Here is a 17,380-nt window from a genome sequence, read left to right as displayed (position 1 = left end):
CTAGAGAACCATGAGGAACTGTTGGCTGAATTTCACAGGAGGCGTATGAGATTAGAATCGCAGACCCAACCTTTAACTGGCTAGGTCCTAGGCCCTCTATTCAACTAGCAAGCCAAACTCAACATGCTCAGACCCACTCAAGGTTTACCCCCTGCCAACAGTGTCAGAATTTTGAGCAAGTACAGTTGTCTTAGGATAGTAGTGTATGTGTGTGTATTTATCTATATGTGCATGCAATGAGTGTGTGGGTGAGCGAGTAAGCGATACTTGTTTGTGTGGGCGAGGTGAGGTAGGTTGCAAACAGCAAACGCCCCCTCCTAACCTTCCATGCTTGCTGCATATTGATCGGCCGGTGTGGACAGGATGGTGATTGGATTGGACGGGATGGTGGTGTTGCGGGTGGGTGAGTCACCCTCAAGTTGGGGGCGGGGGGGGATGGGCACAGGCAGGTAACTCACCGAGATCAGCACATCTTTACTCTCATGCTCCTTTCATTCCCTGTTCTCCTTGTGTGTTTCATTCATCCTTTTCTCGTCTGTCATTCTCTCCATCCTGCCATTTTGTGTTGTGTGTATACACATACAGTCTCTTCCCTCTGTCTCTCATTCTGTCCCCCCCCCCCATGCTCTCCTCACAGTACACACACACACACACACACACACACACAACCACACACAACCCTACGTCAGTGTGTTTAAATGAATGAATGGGCAAACTGAGATTATGCACTTGCCTGAAATACTCAGTGAAAGCACTCAATCGCTCTGGCTTCAAAATCTAAACAAACACAAGCATGGAGAGACTCATCTCGCACACACACACACACACACACACACACACACTGTCTTGCACGCATAGGCAATAGGAAGAGTGGGGGATGCTGGGAGGCAGGGGAGACGTCACGCTTCCGCAGTGCATCAAGGGAATCAGACTGAGTCATACCAGAGAGGGGGAGGGGCTGCTCTTTATTCATATTTTCTCTCTCTCTCTCTCGCTCTCTCTCTCTGTCACTTTCACTGTCTTCCTCCCCTCCTCCTCTCTCAATCTCTCCTTTCTCTCCATCCCTTCCACTTCCTCCCTTCTTCTCTCCATCACACACTCTCTTGTTCCTAATGGTCTTCACCATCTGATGTAATGCAGGTGACCTATTTGTCATAACCTGTCAGCTGTGTGTGTGTGTGTGTGAGTGTGTGTGTGTGTGTGTGTGTGTGTGTTAAAATGTGAATGGCTTCTGCTTTCCACCATGGGGTCTTCAGTGAGTCAATGAGCCCCATGCTGATCTGACACTGCATCACTCACGTAGGCAGCATTCGTTTATATATACCTGTGTGTGTGTGTGTCTGTGTCTGTGTGTCTGTGTGTCTGTGTGTCTGTGTGTCTGTGTGTCTGTGTCTGTGTCTGTGTCTGTGTCTGTGTCTGTGTCTGTGTCTGTGTCTGTGTGTGTGTGTGTGTGTGTGTGTGTATGTGTGTGAGAGAGAGAGGGAGAGAGAGTCTGCCATCTCTGCCTTGATCCTGAATGACTCACTGCTGCAGCGCTTTGTGGGAGAGGCTAGAGCTGGGTACCCCACTGGAAGCCCAGCCAACAAACAAGAGTGCACACACACACATACACACACACACACACACACACACACACACACACACACACACACACAAACTCTGCATGCTGTCACATCCGGTCCTCCTCCTCACAGTATGGCCTATAATTAGCTGTCGTTTAGTGCCTTGCGATCTAACCCTACGGATCTAGATTCCGCCAGAGAGGAAGAGAGGGAGGGCGAGCGAGAAAGGGAGGGATGAAGGAAGGAGGAGGAGGAGAGCAGAGGACCAATGTAAGCCCGGGAGGCTGATGACGATGTGTGAGGTAAACTCGTCTGTGGCTCACGGGGCCAGTGTTAGCCTCATTCATGTTGTGGTCTATATATCTGAATGGGGCAAAATCTTGCCGTGGACCAGATATATGTATGTATTATCCAAATAGCCTTTGACCAATTGGGACACAATTACAGTTACTATGGACAGCCTGCCACTTATTGCAAATTAATAATGAATTCATTAATGTTTAAAAATATAGATTCATGTTAAAATTAAAATTAAAACATCATTACTTGCCGTCAGAGATGCATGCTCTTGTTTGGTGGGTTAGGCGACACTGATTTTAAAAGCAGGCAGGGTTGTGTGAGTGTGTGTGTGTGTGTGTACAGGGGGGCAGGAAGGTGCTGAGGGTGTAATTTGGGAGCATCTGTGAGGCCTGAAGCCCTTCCTCTTCGGAACTCCCCCTCCGGAGGAGTGGGGTGTGGGCTGGAGGTGGGGGGTTGCTGCTGTGAGTGGGTATGGGCTCCTCTCTCTCTCTCTCTCTCTCTCTCTCTCTCGTCTCTCTTTCTCTCTCCCTGTCTGTCTGTCTGTGTGCGTGTAAGTCTCTTTCTGTCTGTGTGTGTGTGTGTGCGTGTAAGTCTCTTTCTGTCTGTGTGTGTGTGTGTGTGCGTGTGCGTCTCTATGTGTGTGAGCAGAGTGCTGAAGGGTGGGTTCAATGACCTCACTCCGAGACAAGACTGATTACTCCTCCTATTGCTCCTTTCCCTGCCTTGGGTTTCTCTCTTCTCTCCTCTGTGTGTGTGTGTGTGTGTGTGTGTGTGTGTGTGTGTGTGTGTGTGTGTGTGTGTGTGTGTGTGTGTGTGTGTGTGTGTGTGTGTGTGTGTGTGTGTGTGTGTGTGCCTTCACAAACCTGTCTACAAATACTCCTGATGTGGTCGTTGTTAATGAGGAGAGGCAAGAGGTATTTGTACATTGTACATTTAATCCCAACATAGAAGAAGCTTTTATCATCCAAGAACATTAAATACCAACCACTGATTGATGGACTCACATCGATGGGCTACAATTGCAGGCTTCTTGTGTTCATGATTGCTAGCCTGGTCATAAGAGGACTGCAACTGCTGGGGGTACCCCCCCCCCAAAAAAAATAGAGTGAATAGAGTGTGGGAGGGAGACGGTCATGTAGAAAGAGAGGTGTATTTGCAGGGTGCCATTTGTCTTCACATAATGTGTGTGTGTGTGTCTGTGTTAGCAGGTGTGGATAACCATGCCCTGCTATCCAAATGTTTTCAATCCCCCTGGCTGGAATTATAGTGGCTCCTTCCTGCTTTTGAAATGGGCAAGTCAAGCATTCCCTGTCTCGCTCTCTCCTTGCTGTAATAGGTCCATGGCTTCCTGAATAATAGCTCTTCCGTTGGCCCAGTGTCTGCTCGGGAATTTAGCAGGTGGCTTGGCGGAGTATGTCTTTCTGTTTCTTCTTTCTTTTTTTGGAGGTTAGAATAAATACAATATATTATTAATCATTTGTGACTGTAATTGTACATACCATTGTTTTCCTACACACACACACACACACACACACACACAGAATCACACACATACACACACACACACACACACACACACACACACACACACACACAGAATCACAGTGGTATTGTTGAGTTGAGTTGAGTTGTACTGCTCCAGCCCCTCACTCTCCCCCACTGACTCCGGGGATTAGGCTCTCAGTGCTGGGGCTGCATGCCTGTTGTCCCATGAGGGGCCATGTTGTTTGTCAGAGGAGCCGCAGATTTCCTCTAATCTGGCATGCTTGACATTCCCGATTTCCCACTCTGAGCCATGACTTTCCCTCCCTCTCTCCGTCTCTCTCTGTCTTTCTCTCTTTTTTCCTTTTTTCTCTCTTGTACCCCTCCTTCCCTCTTGCCTCATCTGTCTTGCTCTCTCTCTCTCTCTCTCTCTCTCTCTCTCTCTCACACACTCTGTCTACATTTTTTTGTTAATTTGCACAATTTATTTCGAATAGAATATAACATTCTATATAATGTGCAGTATAAATTCTCAAGCATGATGTTCAACAGTTTAGAAACACTGAAATTCAATTCAGTTTTAAAGTTTGGTTCCCGTGCAAATTATGGCATTTAAATATGACCATTTGGTGATTTTTAGCTCCATATTCCTCTTTCTATGTCTCCCAATAAGCATGTTTTTTTCCAAGAAGTAGGAAAACACATAATATATTGCGATGTACTTTTGTGCCTTCCCAGAGTCTGAAGCACTATTTGCCTAAATACATACTTTTATATAATATAACTGTAATATATACAGTTTTCGCCCTTTTCTAAGTACAAACATAGACATAGCTCACTGTCACTTGAAAGGCTAAGCAAGCCTGACAAGGAAATACCATCATCAGGGCTTGAGGTGACTAGATTGCAGAAGTTGGCCTGTGTTTAGGTGGTGTAGACTGTTATCTGTAATTATATGATCTTTGTCTTGTGTGTGCATCTCTCTGTGTGTGTGTGTGTGTGTCAGTGGAACATAAAAATCGAGATACAGTGTGAGAGAGTGTGAGTTTTCTTTGTTCGGCTGTTTGTGTTCACGCCTTTGCCGTCACGCATGGTTGGAGCTTTCTGGAATGTGGAAGCGTAAAGTATCGCGATGATGGAGACACCACAGGTTCTCCCTGTCCTCTTTGTCTGTCATTCGCATATTCTCTCACACACTCTCCCTTGCTATCTCTCACTCATGCTCTCTCTCTCTCTCTCTCTCACACACCCTCTACTATGATCGAAACTCTGCACGTTGTGTGGGAACATCTCTCCCTCTTGATTGTGTGCCACGCTGGATGAGAGGGGAGGAACGCCACTCGCTACCTCACCAGCACTTCCCTCCACCTCTCCATCAGGTGTTGTGTGGGGGGACCAGGCAGACGGACGGTGCTGGAGAGATACCGGGGGCCGGAGGAAACTCTAGCCTTGAAAGAGGGCTTGTGTTTGGGCCTATCACCGTTCACCCTGGAGGCCTCAGCAACCCCCTTGGTCGCCTCTGACTTCTTGTTTAGGTGGGGCTGCTTCAGGATATTAGCCCCCCGTGCTGCCTCCAAGCAGCTAATTGCTATTTTCTTGCCTCTGCGACAACAGCAGGGTGGGAAGCTGAAGGGGGAAGTGGTGGTGGTGGCGAGGAGTCAGGGGGTGAAGGCTGTGGAAGACATGAGCCCAGCTGCAGCTGTAAAACACTGACTCCCAGGAATGTAACTGAATCCAAACATATTATTCGGAAAGGAACAGATAATGGATTCTAAACAGGAATACGTTCAAATCTGCATAGAAGGTGCAGTATTTGCAATATTTGTTTTTTGTGTATTCCAGAAAGAATCCATTGCAAAGTCTACTGCTCCACTGTGCTGAGGATGAAAGGCCCTGCTCAGCTCTGATGTTTCTGACCCGTGCCTGGGATGCTGGCATTAGTTGACAGAAACAACAGCATCAAGCTACCACTTAACAGCTATGCTACTGCCAAAGTTAGCGAATGCCTATCATTTGAATCGCCCTCTTCAATTTGGAATCCTCTTGTCCACATCATTTCCCTTCATCATTGTCCCTTTGTGTATTTTCCATTGGTTCTCTATTTTTGTATATTTTGATTGTACATTTAATGTTTTGAATGATATAATAAAAACATGTGAAAACCATACTAGTAATTTTGTCTGTATGTATTTAACCATTTTAGCTAAGCAAAAGAAAGTAACCATATTGTGAAGAAGAAAAAGAAATTTCCACTATGGTCTCTCAAGTGTTCTGTTCAATCTGGTTGTGAAAGAATCTTTCCTGGTTTGAACTTAGGTCTACTGTCATTGCCACCCCACATTTTGGCTCTGATCTGATGGTTGTCACACAGGGACAGCAAATGGACAATGACCTTGTGAACTCATTCTGGTCAACAAAGATGATGTAACGCTCCTGCACTGGCCAAAGTGGCCGTCAACGTCGAGTGTTTACTCTCAAGCCGTTTGTCAGTACAACAGGCGTTGTTATTGCTCCACACCCTTCTAGAATTTTCCCTGAACGTGTGGCGCAGCTGCTTCTCACCAAGCACCCTACAATTTGGAGAAATTCTGATATGGGAGAAAATTAAAATGTAAGAAAGTAGGAACTAAATTACAGCCTAGGTTTCCAGGCCTTCTCCCCCTCGGGTTGTGGGAGAGGGTGGTGGGTGGATTCAAAGAGTTGTTCAGGAACTATGGTGGAATGAAGTTGTGTGCAGCAAATTATGAAGAAATGTGTTGTTATATTTTACTATATGTTATATTTTGTGGGCAGGTGTAAGCCTCCTATTTCAAATGTAGAAAATGAATGCAAAAAACAACAACCCCACCAAATTTGTGTTGTGTAGTTTGTCCACTAAACAGAGACAGAGTGAAGTAGCTTTTCATGCATGCCCACTATATATACATACACTCACATACACACACACACAGACACACTGCATGCAGATACTATGGACACATGGTATACACATACCAACATAAATGCTCATAAAGCATATAGTATGTACAGAAATACATACATATGCATATGCAGACGTGTATCTGAACGCCCACACACACACACACACATAATCTTGAAAAACACATGAAAACATGTACACTGTTTGCGTGCACACAAACACTTACTGCATTTAAACTCCAACAGGATCCCATGTAAATACTTAGACAAACTCATCTTTCCATGGCCATGCAAACACATACACACACACACATACACACACACACATACACTCAACTCTTTGGAGCTCGTTGCCTGTCTGATTAGATGGTAAACATTGCGAAGCGGAAGCACAGGAACACTCTATCAGCGGCCTATCTGCAGCTCTGTTTGCACTGCCTGCCTTATCTGTCACATGAATGCCACTGGCACATAAACACAGCCCTGGACCCCGCAAGGCATTGTGGGATACTGCTGGACGCCACGTGAAATCCTTGCCAGGGAAGCCTGCATCTAACATGTGAGTGCCACGCCAACGCTATCAACAAAAAAAACATCTACACTTACACATACACACAGGGATATGTGTACCTCGATAGTGTGCATAATTAATAATAAATAATTAATGTGTCTTTGTAATATATGTTCTTGTATTAGCAAAATGTATATTTCAAACACATGCTTTGTTCCTTGCTACTGTGTTCCCTTTGTTGGCCACTTGGCCGCTGATTAGACAAGACTTTCCCCCTTCGGCAGGGGAAATTTCTTGGTTTACAAGAGCGATCTCTGCAGTGGAGCGTTCCTCTCGTCTCCTCTCGTCTCCTCCTCTCCTCTTGTGTCTCCGGAAGCCCCAATGGAAAACAGACCTGGTGGCAAATCAAAACATCCTCTGTGGAATTAAACATATCACAGGAGGAATAAACAAGAGGGTCTCCTGTGCCCAACCCCCCCCCCCCAGCCCCCCCACCGCCAACACCAACCCCCAAGGAAACACGGGGACAAGACACGCTGATTGAGAGTGATGATACCGCCATGCTGGAGCCCCAGTGCAGCCCACAGAGCTAGGATTAGCTGAGAGTGGAGAAGGACAGTGTTAGTGGTGGTGGTGGTGGTGGTGGTGGGGTGGGGTGGGGTGGGGTGGGTGGGTGGGGGCCGAGTTGGGTAACAAGCCCTGAAACCCTCACTTGTTTTCCTGTGAATGACAAGACCCCAGCGTAACTATCAGTAAATAAAAAGTGGCTGTAAAATGAACTACAAGACAGGTCCAACAGGAATCCCCCGCGGCACTTCCTCCTTCAAGCCCATAAACAGCTCCAAACAAGCCAGGCTGGCTCCACTTCGTATCCCACGGCGACTGGCTGGGGTCACACCGGCTCCGGTTGCCTGGGTCTTGCTGAGACAGAGAGGGGTTGGGGGAATGGGGATGGGGGTGGAAGGGTAGACCACTAATGCCAACCGCTAAACCTAGCCCTGACCCTTTAAACTAACCCTAAATCACAGGCCCCAAACCTAATTATACGACTTGTCCTGTCCAGTTGTTCATTCAAGCCATTCACCACCACTCAACGATATAACCCATTAGTATTACAATACTACTCCTTCTTACCATGAACGCGGTCCCCGAACATGTTTGTCTGCAAATTCTCTTGGTTAGATTACTGCAGTGTGAGTATATACTTTATTGTGTTAATAGTCTAGTATCCAGTAGCACTTGAACGACTGGAGCGCCATGCTGTGCCCTGATCTGAGTATTTTTAGCATGGAATTTCAGGCTTTGGGCGGGTGATTTGTTGGGCCTTTTGAATTTGCATAATACATGATAAATAAGGTTTTGGGGGTAATGTGGTAACTGAGGTAATTTACCTGTTTATATCACTTGCCGTATCTTACAAAGGACCAGCTACCTTCTCTGTATGTTGTGGCTGTGTTTCTAATATGTCCAGTATTTCCATCCAAATTCCATGTACAGATGGTGTCAGCTGTGTTACATGTCCCAATGGGGGGAGTAGAGCTGAGCCATCATACGAGGTGCAACAACATCCATCCACACACACTATAACCACCACACATCAACATCCATCCACACAACATATAACCACCACACATCAACATCCATCCACACAACATATAACCACCACACATCAACATCCATCCACACACACTATAACCACCACACATCAACACCCATCCACACACACTATAACCACCACACATCAACACCCATCCACACACACTATAACCACCACACATCAACACCCATCCACACACACTATAACCACCACACATCAACACCCATCCACACACACTATAACCACCACACATCAACACCCATCCACACACACTATAACCACCACACATCAACACCCATCCACACACACTATAACCACCACACATCAACACCCATCCACACACACTATAACCACCACACATCAACACCCATCCACACACACTATAACCACCACACATCAACACCCATCCACATCCTATAACCACCACATATCAACATCCATCCACATACTATAACCACCACATATCCATACAACACCCATACACACACATCTCAACACGCTATAGCCCCCCCCCCCCCCCCCCCACACACACACTATTACCACCACCACCCACCTACCTCCCAAATAGACACATTATTCCTCCCTGAGATTCCTGCTATTTAGAGGAATTGTTGTCCCAGGTCTTAAGCCCTGACCCTAAACTTTGAACCATGATCAGTCCGGCTGTAATTTGGTCAAATAAATCATCTCTCTCTCTCTCTCTCTCTCTCTCTCTAACCCCCTCTCCTTTTACCTCTTTCCCTAATGCCCGGCTGGGTGGTGGTAAACATTCTGTGGCAGTATGAGGCAACAGCGCTGGAGCCTGGACTGTGCCCAAACGCGACTCTTCTCCTCCTCTGAACAAACACAGACCGCGCCTGCCCCCCTCCTCCCCACTCCAGAGCGAGTCCAGCGCAGAGCTGGCGTGAGCCCGCCGGATCGGTGCCAAATCAGAGCTGGGGCCATCCTTGAGTCAGTTGCCATTCTCGGGTCTGACAGACCTCAGATATGTTGGAATGATAGACATTGTGCTGCATTGTCGCGTGCTGCACCCCTTCCAAATCAAATTTCCGCTTGGCCGTTCCGAGTTGTTTATATGTGCGAGCATCTGGAATATTAACATGCCCTTGAAAGAGTTTCCTGGCAGAACTCAAAGTCGTGACCACATTTTTTTTCTTCTCTCTCTCTCTCTCCCTCTTTTGTGCTCTCTCTTTCTCCCTCCCTTTAGCTCTCTCTCTCTCTCTCTCTTTCTCTCTCTCTCTCTCTCTCTCGCTCTAGTTGTAGTGCCACGCATGAGTTTGTTGGTGGCAGTGAATTTGGCGGTGATATTCCGATAGTAGTGTTAAAGGCATATTTCAAAGTCTCGTTCTCTTTTGAAAGGGCCCTGCTCTGGGCAGCTTGTTTGGAGTCGTGTTTTTTTTCATAAACACCAGGTTTTCATTTGTAGTTGGGAGGGTGCCGTGCTGACAGTATTTATAGTCTGGTGTTCTGACCAAAATTATCAGTGTACCACAAAATGACTTCCTCAGTCCTGACCGCAAAATAACAGGATACCTTCAATTGTGCGTATTTATTAATTTTAGCAAAGGATTGCTAGTTTTATAAATAGCCAGCTGTATTCCTGCTGCTACCCTCCAAAGTCGGCTGTGTAAACTTCCTCTCTCTCTCTCTCTCTACCTCTGTTAGAAAGAGAGTGGGTGAAGAGGACTCCAAGAATAAAACTCCCTACATATACACACTCACACTCACACACACACACACACACACAGAAACACACACACGCACACACACACACACACACACACACACACACACACACACACACACACACACACACACACACACACGTCTGGCCTTGATTAGGGATGCTCTTCCACAGGGTAAGGGTTCAGGGGTGGAAGGTGAAGGGTCTGGCTGTGTTAATGGCTGAAGTGGGGGGTCCTTTCTGCTTGGCTGGCCATCATCTTGACCCCCACTCCCCCCATACCCCCTGCGATAACCTATGTGTATGTCACTGTTTCAGCCATGTTCAATCACATACATGCAAGTGTGTTGGTGTCTTTGTAGATTGACATGAAGGTGTATTCTCAGCACAGGTCTTGGTCTTTCTCTGTGTCGAATGCTGTGGTGTGTGTGCCTGGTGCTTGGACGGTAGCCGGTTCCTCAGTGCGGCATTGAAGACACTGTCCTGGTTTTGGGAGACTGCACTTACTGGTTTGCATAGGACCATATGTGGCAAGCCTGTGCTGTGATCTTTAGATGTGCTTATGTGAGTGTGTATTTGTGTGTGTGTGTGTACATGTCTGTGGTTTGTGTATCTGTGTGTATTTGTGTGTGCATATAGGATGCTGTTTTTGCTGTGCATCTACATTCTTTACATATGTGTGTGTGTGTCTGCAAAACCCCATGTTTAAAGATGCCTTAGTGTTTGTTTATGTGTGTTAATGTTGTGTTTATCTCTCTGTGCTGTTCCCCATGTGTGTGGTTGTGTTTATTGAGTGTTTTTGCCATTACAAGTGATCAGGATGGGACAGATGTGTGTGTGTGTGTGTGTGTGTGTGTGTGTGTGTGTGTGTGTGTGTGTGTGTGTGTGTGTGTGTGTGTGTGTGTTCTGCAGGGTCCCAGGCCTCAGGCACACTTGGGGCTATGAATCACAGAGATTTCAGCAGCAGGGAAAGTGAGAGAGAGCAGGAGAGAGAGAGTGAGAGAGAGAGAGAAAGACGGAGAGAAAGAACACTGTGACACACTGCCTGCACATGGGTAAGAGCTTAGCACTGCAAAAAGCCAACACTGCAGAGACCTTGAGAACACACACAGTTTCGAAATTTTGGAGGCAAGATATTTTGTGTGTGTGTGTGTGTGTGTGTGTGTGTGTGTGTGTGTGTGTGTGTGTGTGTGTGTGTGTGTGCGTGTGTGTGCGTGCACATGTGTGTGTATGAGGGTGAGTGTTTGTCTGTGTGAATCTTTTTCACTCTGGTGTGTACTGTTATTCATGACAGTACAGAAGTTGCTGTTTTTGGCAGCAGTTACACAGCCATATTTATATATACTTAAGAGTCAGTGAACATATTTGTATTTCTAGTGCTGTGTGTGTGTGTGTGTGTGTGTGTGTGTGAGTGTAATAGCAGTGGCCTAGTTGCGCAATCAACATTTGCTTTGCTTCCCTGCTCCTTGTACTTCTAAATCTCCATTTCATCGTGTTGTTGATATGAGCCATTTGCGTGAAGCTTTAAACACTTCACATAGCCTTGCACGTGTGTAAGACATTTTCATGCATCTTAATGGCCGTTAGGAGACAACCTGCACATGTTACATGCTTTGCTACATTTCAGTGATCCTTAGTAAGGTGTGGAGTTTTTTTTTTTCTGACATTTTTTTCGTGTTGAATTTGTGCTGTACTTTCCTCCCTGATCCCTACAACCCACCCCAGTTAAGATGGCCAGATCTGCACAAGGCCCCATGTTTACACAGCTGGAGGACGGCAAGGCTGAAGACAAGTTAAGATCTGACAAGCGATGGCCAAAGGACTATGGCTTACTGTGCGTGATGTCTGATGCCACTGTAGGACTGATTCCAGTTGAAGGCCTGGTCCACGTGAGGCCTCGCAGCGGACTGGAATCCAAGTAGTAGTTGTCGTTTCAAGGTAAATTGTGATGGAGTGATGAGATCCGTGATGACCCACTGTGAAAATAGACGAGGGAGATGTCAGGGCAGATCTTTTATCTGGCCTTTTATCTGTTTAATATTCCAGATTCAAATGTGTGAACAATCCATTGAATATTGAAGAAGAGGGAGAGCACCTAAATGGAAACTCTGAATAGAATCTCTCTCACACACAAACACACACACACACACACACACACACACACACACACACACACACACACACACACAGTCTTCACAAACACACACACCAAGTCTATTTTCACACAAACATATTTGTGGTGACACCATTTTGCCTTTCTCTATAAACATAAATTATTCTCAAAGATGCACATACATACTCTGTCTCTCTGTGTGACCTTTTGACCTTCATCTACTGCCAAAAGGATATTCATGAACACTATATTATTTGAAACGGCAGCCAAGAGGAATTCACTCCCAAAGTGGTAGTTATCTGCTCTCAACTGTCACTACAGATCATTGACATTAGTGAGAATGAAACAAGGTTGTCATAGATATTGAATTTAAAAAAATTAAAATCACAGCACACCAAGGAGGCCTGAGATGTTTGTTCTTTGTTGTCTTGTACTTTCTTGTGCTATGACATAGTATTAAAAAAGCACAGTTTAAGGGGTTTGTGTGTGAACCATCTTTCCTTTTGGAAATTCTGAGCGAACAGATCGACACACCTATCAGCTAGGCTTCTGGAGAACATCTTATGAAATCTGACTAATAAATGAGTACACAAGCACACAGAAGACAATGAGTATAAGGTAATAATGAGTGAGTGAATGATTGAATGCCAACCCGTTCCACCATCCCACCCCTCCCGGTAGCGAGACGTCCTGCTGGTTTTATAGGGTGTCCATAAACTGGGAGGCCGGCTGCTGCATTAGGTTAATTATTTCCCTGTGTTAATTTTCTCCTTCTCGGGGAGCACGGGTCAAAGCTGTTCCTGCTGTAGATAAACCAGAGGGTAGACATGCACACACACACACACGCACACACACACACACACACACACACACATACACACAGACACATACACACAGAGACATACACACTCTCTCTCTCTCATACACACAGACACACAGACACACACACACAAACACCAATGGTTGCAGCCACAACTTCCATAGAAGTTCTGCTTCAACAACCTTGTAAGACCTTTGTATTTGTGTTAGTGTGCATTGGCAGTTGAAGTTATGTGTGGTTCATGAATGCCTGTTGATGAATGTGTTTTGAAATGAAAGGGTGCGCATTTGTATGTGATAGTGTGTGCGCCTGTGTGTGTGTGTCTGTGTGTATATGTGTGGGTATGTATGTGTGTTTGAGAGAGAGTGTGTGTGTGTGTGTGTGTTTGTGTGTGAGAGAGAGAGAGTGTGTGTGTCTGAGTGTGTGTGATATGTGTCTCTGCTCTAAGCCATGTTGTCTGCTCTTCCTTTCTAATGAGGCCTCTCCCCCACATACACCCCCCTTCCCTCCCCCCCCCCATGCCTGTTAGTCAGGCGTCAGTCTAGCGGCGTCTTGTTTGTAGAGGAAAAATGGATCCTTTAAAAAGCCACTGGCAGAGTGAGGTAGCTTTTATGGGCTCTGATAGAGGATGCAGAGCAGTGGAAGCCTCTGGGTCAGGGTCAGGGGTTCAGGCTGGTTCTGCTTATTTGGGATTTTTTCCCCCCTTCAAACAACATCATCAGCTTTTCCACATCAACACAAAAATGCCCAAATTAACCCATCCGGTAATGTTTTCCTCTGCCGGTGTTGATGAAGTCAGACACTAGACCGGTTCCTCATAATCGATCAACTGGAAATGCTAACAAACAGTAACAAGACTAGCAACAACAGTCGTGCACAAAAGCTGAGGGATTCACTTCATCACACCCTTTTGTGTCGGTCATCCTCTGATTCCTCTGAGTCACATGTCAACCATCAGGTAGTGTCAACACGTCAGCCGATGTGACACTGATGTGTCCTCGCACATGTCAGGGCACAAGTGACATTAAATTGAAAAGAAAATGAAAAAACGATTGAGTGAACACTTCGGGATTTCCTGTTTACTTGGAATTTGATGGTCGCGGAAATGAACAGCCTCGTTCCGAATGCCATGTTAGCTCCACTCTCCTGTTGCAGTCCACATTTAACGCGGCGTGGCTCCACTATAAATACCCGCCGTGGATTATGCCTCAGTGTAATTCTAGGGCTCCATGGTTTTAAGTATTTGTTGTGAGGGGAAAGAGTGGGTTTGCACTTAAAATACATGTGCGTATGTATTTATACCACCACGTCTTCCGTTCACCAGAGAACAACTATTATTTAAAGAAAGACAAACTAAAAGTCACTCGTGCTGTCAGCTGTAATACAACAGTCCTCTGAAAATGCATCCCAGAAGTAAATGAGGTCAGTACATCTGCAGATGCCTAAGGCGGAGGGGTCTCATCTGTTGGTGAATTTGTAGAAGGAGAGTCTACTCTGTTCATTTCGGTGATAAAATGGCTTTTCTGTTGTTGTTTAAATGAGTCACCGGGGTGCTAAAGACAGGTTGCTGCCCAGGCCGACCCAGCTGGTCTCAAGTGGATTTGAACATGGCGTTCTTGCTAGAAAAAAAAAAGCATACATTTAATGCTCAGTCTAAATTTGACCCAGCTTCTCAAGAAAGAAGAAAAAAAATCACAGTGCTCTCTTCCGTATTCCTTTCTGGAATGCTTTCTTGTGTCTGATTCCCTGCCAAAGATATGTGCTTTAATAATGCTGAAACTTGACTATGCTCTTTTCAGGCATGTACCTAAAGTTAGACATTGCAGAGGAAACACATTTGACAGCATAAATTACTCGTAAACAATATCATTTTTATGGTCCTATTTTTCTCATAAGCGCCCATGCGAATGCCAGGACATATTCTCTCTACCATTCTCTCTCTGTTTCTCTCTCTCTCTCTCTCTCTCTCTCTCTCTCTCTCTCTCACTCACTCTCTCTTTCCTTCCCTCCATCCGCTAGCGCTCCCACTGAAAGGATTGGGTGTCGTTGTACAGAGATATGACAAGCTTGGACAGGGCTATGGAGTGCCAGTGGTGTCTCCTCCATCTCCACTCAACCCCAACTCACAGGCCAAGGTTAGAAAAACAGCTAATTATATAAATATCTATCTGCATCTCACAAACCATCTATCTTTCTCCTCTCCCTTCTCTCTTCCTCTCTGTCACTCACTTACTCACTCACTACTATCATTTAGTCTCCTCTCTCTTTTCTTCCTTTACCCTTTCTCCCTCCCACTCTCTCTCTCCCCCCCTCTCTCTCTCTCCCTCTCTCTCTGTCATTCTGTCTCACTCTGTCTCTCTTTCTGTCTCTCTCTCTCTCTCTCCCTCTCTCTCTGTCATTCTGTCTCAATCTCTCTCTCTCTCTCCTTCTCTCTCTGTCATTCTGTCTCACTCTGTCTCTCTTTCTGTCTCTTTCCCTAGGGTCTGTGTCTCCTCCAAGTGAGCTGAGGCCGCTTGCTGGCCTGAGCGCGCTCAGTCTGTTCCAGCCCCCCCCCCCCACCTCTGGGAGCAGCGCCATGTGCTTTGGAGGCCCTCAGCGAGGAAACCACACAAGAGAGCCCTAGCAGGGGGGCAGAATGTTCCAGAAAAAGCCCTGGCATTCCCGGGCCAAGTCACCAGCGAGAAAAACCAAACTGGATGTGGTGAAAATGTCAAATTACCAAAGGAAACTGAGGGGGAAACCTCAAGTGAACATCGGGAGGGGGAAGAGGTGTGTGTGTGTGTGTGTGTGTGTGTGTGTGTGTGTGTGTGTGTGTGTGTGTGTGTGTGTGTGTGTGTGTGTGTGTGTGTGTGTGTGTGTGTGTGTGTGTGTGTGTGTGTGTGTGTGTGTGTGTGTGTGTGTAGCTGATATGTTTGTGTTTTACAGAACACTACAGAGTTACAGCAAAGCAGTGAGAGCGGCGAGGGAATTACAGAGAAGAACTGAGGGTTTTAGAGCCATTCGATGCGCTCTGGCATTTCTTGTGTGTGTGTATGTGTGTGTATGTGTGTCTATGTGTGTGTGCATGAGTTTTTTACAGATCAGCAGATAGGTTTGTGATAGTGTGCATGTTTGTTTGTGCATGTGTGTGTGTGTGTGTGTGTGTGTGTGTGTGTGTGTGTGTGTGTGTGTGTGTGTGTGTGTGTCTCTCTTGATTCAAACTGGCTCCACAAAGACTCCTCATCCAGCCCCAGCAGTTACAGAGACACCAGCACCAAAACAGTACAGCACAGGATAGTACAGTGCTGTACTGTACAGTACAGTACAGAGGCCAACCGACCAGTTGTGCCAGTCACAGCCCACAAATAAGCACACTCAGGTTGTCTTCCTGTTTCACTCTCCCCACCCAACTCTCCTCAGCTCTTCTCACTATCTCCATGTGCTTGAGAAACATGACCAGCCTGCAACGGCCAGTTGAGGTACAGTGAGCCCAAAGCAGCTGAGCAAAAGCTTATTTGAAATGTTTTCATGTTCTTGTGTTTATCACTTCCTGCGCCTGTTACAAATTTAGGTCTCCTCATCCCCTGGGAGGCACCTTTACTTTTGCTGTGACATAACCTTTGACCTGGAAGGAGTTTAGAACATAGCTCACCATCATTCCCTTTCACTGTGAACCTCCTAGAGCACATTCACATTTATTTTCACAGCACTGAGAGCAAACATGAAAGCTCCTGCATGTGGTGTATTTGTAACCTGCGTTATGTGACAGTCCTGTGCCGGACTTTAACTGGCAACCTCGCACATGGGTGGCAGGAATGTAGCTAGGAGGCTCTTACATATAGGTGTCACCAGCGCACCACTTAAAGGGAAACTTTCCCCGAACATTTGTCCAACATGGGTCCTATTTTTAGATGTTTTTGGGTCCAAAATCTGCTAAATCAGTCCAGTATTGAGATATAACACTGAAACAGCAACTGCAAAACGGCTATTCAGTAGAATCCTGAATTGAACCCATAGCCAGCATGTCAAAGTACACCATACATTTACATTACATTTACATTTAGTCATTTAGCAGACGCTTTTGTCCAAAGCGACGTACAAGGGAGAGAATATTCAAGCTACGAGCAATAGAACCTGGTGTAACAATAAATAAATACTACTTTACATTAGAAATATAACAAAATGAAATAAAAAGAAAGAAAGAGTGCAGAAGTGTAACTGCTGTAATTGCAAGTTACGCACTAGTCGAAGTGCCAGTTAGGACGGGAAGTGCTCTCTGAAGAGTTGGGTCTTCAAAAGCTTCTTAAAGGTAGAGAGGGACGCCCCTGCTCTGGTAGTGCTGGGCAGCTCATTCCACCAACGTGGAACTACAAATGAGAATAGTCTGGACTGCCGTGCTTGCACAGACGGCAG

The sequence above is a fragment of the Clupea harengus genome, chromosome 8 (genome assembly GCF_900700415.2).
Source record: "Clupea harengus chromosome 8, Ch_v2.0.2, whole genome shotgun sequence".
Classification (NCBI taxonomy): Eukaryota; Metazoa; Chordata; class Actinopteri; order Clupeiformes; family Clupeidae; genus Clupea; species Clupea harengus.
The sequence above is the reverse complement of the archived record's forward strand: the minus strand, read 5'-3'. Positions refer to the sequence as shown.